This window comes from Priapulus caudatus, unplaced genomic scaffold, assembly GCF_000485595.1.
Source record: "Priapulus caudatus unplaced genomic scaffold, Priapulus_caudatus-5.0.1 Scaffold2034, whole genome shotgun sequence".
NCBI lineage: Eukaryota > Metazoa > Priapulida > Priapulimorpha > Priapulimorphida > Priapulidae > Priapulus > Priapulus caudatus.
In genome coordinates this window covers 33,381-37,862 of record NW_014579095.1, presented here as the reverse complement: position 1 = coordinate 37,862, position 4,482 = coordinate 33,381, and positions in this window count along the sequence as shown.

The following is a 4,482-nucleotide window of genomic DNA, read 5'->3' as shown; positions in this document are numbered from 1 at the left end:
CAGAGGCAGTTGACGAACAGACATCCGAGGATGGTCTCTTCATACCAACGAACTTGAAAGTAGGACGACTCACTCAGTGTGCCTTTGACAACCTTGATTTTCACGAGTACACCAAGGATGGACGAACACTGCATGGCACGACCCACATCATATTCCAATACATGAATGCAGAGGAAGATCCCACACCCATAGTCAGTGTACCTCTGCTGAAATCCGCCGATCTTCACGGGAATCTCCTGTGCCATTTCAAACCAGGGAGAGCTACTGAGTCTCTCAAAGATCGTCAAAGGAGTCGATCTCTGGTCGGAGTAGAAACAACAGGGTCCAAACAGCCCAGAAGGCCTGGGTGAGCCCCTTGACCAGCTAAGCGTCCTCTGGCACCTGGTGCATGTCTGCCCCACACTTCTCCTGGAGGGCCTGAAACAAGCTGCACAGCGCCAACATGGAGTACATTCCAGGCTCTACTCATTCCAGATGTTACACCCGCTACTGTGATCAGCTATGGTCCTTTCTTTCCACAGTCACCGACAAATCCAGATGTGGTTGAGAAGTCAGTGGAGTACTGCATGGGAGTGTCAAGGAAGATGGGTCAGGAGTTCACCATCATCACATGCGACCAAGCGATCTATGAAGTTGTCTTGGGCCTGCAGAAGAAGATGTCTGAGAAGTACGCCAAACTAGTCCTACGGATGGGGGGCTTCCATATCGCCCAGAACTTCCTGGGGGCCATTGGACATCTGATGCAGGCCACAGGAATCGAAGACCTGATGGTGGAAGCCCGGGTGTGCCTCCGTGGAACAGCTAACAAGATCATGTCGGGGAAGGATTACTATGCGATGCTGAGGGCGCACAGCATGGTACATGCAGCTATGTTTGCTCTACACTGGGAAGCATTTGAGAAATGGCTGGTCAACGAAGGCAAGGACATGGAGGCCATGTCAATGCTAGCATGCAATGTCCAGCAGCTCCTAGATGCCCTGCCAGCAATGGATGCAGAGAAGGCATCTGCTGCATGCAATGATGCAACCGACCAGTTGAAGGAGGTGTCACGTCTGATGGTCGAGTTTGATGAGTCATGTACATCTGCTACCACGAAGCTGTGGTTAATGTACATGGACATGGTCATGATACTAAAAAGGTACATCTATGCAGAGAGGGCAGGTCTCTGGCAGGAACACCTTGCTGAGGTGGAAAAGATGTTGCCGTACATGGTTGCTGCCGGCCACTACAAGTACGTCTCCTGCCTACCTCACTACCTTGAAGCGATGAGAGGGCTCCCTACACTGGCACCGGACATTGCCAAGGCATTTAACGATGGAGAGTTCACCGTACGTCAGACGGAGGGCAGATTCAATGGTGTCTGGACAGATATGGCGCTAGAGAAGACCTACAACCGTGATGCGAAAACAAAGCTCTTCACTGGCATCAGTCAGCAGCCAGCAGCCATGGAGAAATACCTGCGTGCTCTTCCAGTGTTGACAGCTGTATCAGAGCAAACGAAGGCCATGGCACACTTAGACAAGTGTGCCCAGAATCATCATGCCGACTTTGACAGGCAAGCGACAAAAGATGCAGAGAGTATGGAAAAAGTGACAGATGTCATCAAGAACCAAATGATTAACCCATTCCTGTGTGAAGAACAGGAATTGCTGAACATCTCCACAGGCTACAAAGCTGCATCTGAAGACCTGCTAAGTGCACGCAAAAAAGGACTCCAGGCATTGGCCCTAGCACGAGAAACGGAGAGTGAGAAAGTAGTCCCTGTGAAATTGGCCACATTTGCAGCACAGACAAAGAAGTCACTGTCCATGGCACAGAAGGCAAAGAAGATATATGAGGAAGAAAGTGCAGTTGTACGAAACCTGTACTTTGTGCAAGATCTGGATGAAGAGAAGAAGGTTGAGGTATTCAGCCATGAATGGACGAGCTGTCCTGCATCCCTGTTTGAGCCTGATTCGAGCCTTGATCAGGGGTATGCGATGCGTAAAGGCAACAAAGCTGACTACCTGGTTGCCATCAAGTCGTCCCTTGGCAACTCCTGGATGCAGGCAGACAAATTACCCCCATCAGATGAGCCAGTCGTGTTGGTAGTTGACGCCATGGCATTCATCCAGAGATGCCAACAACTTGGAAGCAGCACCTTCCACGAATTGCAAGAGAACTACCTGAAGCAGCTTCTTAGCACCAAACCAGACAGCTGTGACTGCATCAACTTTGTTGGGGACCGGTATGATGTCACTGCAGCGGAAAGCCTGAAAAGCGAGGAGCGCGAAAAGAGAGATAAGTCACATCCCAGAAAGATGAAAGAGTACAAGCCTCATGATGCCCTTGCAATTCCTGAGTGGAAAGGCTTTGTTCAAAACCCCCTTAACAAAGCAAACCTGCTGCACTACATGGGCGAGACATGGACTGCACAGCACAAGTCACTTCCTCCGGGATGTACACTCCTTCTCGGAGGAGTCTTCCGTGACCCTGGCCGAACAGTCATGTTATCAACGAACTGCCAGATAGAGCTCCCTGAACTTTCCTGTGTGAAGCACGAGGAGGCGGACACACGGATGTTCGCTCACATTGCATACTGTGTACAATTCCTTCATCACAAGCGGGTTGTTGTGATGGCAACAGACACAGATGTCATCATGTTGTGCATCTACTATAGTATGCGTTTCGCTGAACTGGAAGAGTTATGGGTGAAAAAGATGGACATATATCTGCCTGCCCATGCCATTGCTACATCTCTTGCCATGCAGAGTGATGTAGATGCTGCCCAACTGACATCAGTCCTGTTGACCATCTACATACTGACCGGGTGTGACACAGTCAGCTTATCGTCTACAGTAAGACGGGAAGAACCCCGAGGCCTTTACAAAGCGGGAACATCGGACAAATTGGACACCTCGCTGCACCTTGCAGAATATGGCGGACCCTGATGAAAGCCTCAGAGGCGGACGGAAGAGTTGCCACAGCAAGCAGGCGTACATTCAGGCACCTGGCACCGGAGTGACTTCGGGTGCGCTCCTTTGATGCGGCTGCGGGCACCCTCATCCTCTTCGCGAGTATCAAGGCCGCCGGCGGCGGCTGACGATGCGTCTCTGCACCAACTGAAGATGCCTTCGGCTTGACCTATCAGATGCCCTTTCATCAGGTCGGCTGTCGTGCCAAACGAGCAAACACTTTGTCTTGAGCCAATGCTACCCCGTTGCCAACATTACTTTGGCAGACACCTGGTTCAATGACAAGGTTAGCTGGCAACCGATGATGTTGAAGCAGCCGGAAGCCGACTTGAATTTAAACGGGCCACAGATATTGCGGGATGTTCCGCTGCTTACAATGAAATGTGAAGTGGTGTATCGCATGCCTGTGCGCTGGAGACTCAATCAGCAGATGTTTCAGAGGGTGCTGAACTGCGCGAGCTGGAACGGGCAGTGATAGTGACCCCCTAACTGCTACACCGCTCGAGCATGTGTTCAGGACCATTCCAGACTCTTCAAGTCAGNCGTGAGCGACCCTATGAGCGTAACTGACTCAGTCTGACAGAGTCAGACTGAGTTCTTTATCATTCATCTCACCGAGAGAATTTTAGTTTACCAAAGACCGAAAAGTTGGAAAGCAAACACGACTTACAAATTACGACTTAGAATATGTCACATAAAACGCATAAGCATCAGAAGACAAGACTCAGGCGTACGGTCATTAACGATGATATAAATTTCACTTCAAAGTCGTACACGCTCAGGACTAGGGAGCTGCCATTACTGGTGTAGCATTAAACTAGTAGTAGTATTATTAGTCAAAATAAAACACCGGGTTAAAAACTGTTGACTGTTGTGCGGCTAAAAACAAAAGTAGCGCACGGCATCACCACAAGAGGCAGCACCGTGATCACCGCTTGGGGAATTTGGTCCTCGACACCCATAAGGCGGATATTTTTCAAAGTACGTTTTCATTAACTTATAATAGATATTAAAATAAACGAAATAAGTATATAGCACGAAAAAGGCGACGTGTAACCAAAAATAAACATCGTTCGAACAGTGCTGCATTAAATTTTTCACTAAACAATGAAATACAAAACGCCACCGGTCTGTAGCCCTTTGCTGAAAATTCGGTTTACGCAACTTTTCAGATCGTGCGCTTTGAGTGGCGCCACCGTCGTTGTAATCAAACTGTAGTAGTTAGTTTTAAAACATTTTTTAAAAATATTTCTAATGGTGATTGATCCATGAAACTTTTTATGTAGCGCAATTATAACCTAAATTAGCTGAAAATAACCCTAGAACCTAGAGGCTACTGTTCCTACTAGTAATATGTCGTCATCTGAGTCGGGTACTGATAGTGATAGTGATGTTAGTTTTAGTGGATCAGAAGGTGTATTTGACATACAACCGTATATGTTTGAACCCAGACGAAATGCTAATGAGCCAGATCATGTACAGCGTGTGGAAGGCGCCGCAATACTGCCAATACTAATAGGCATAAACG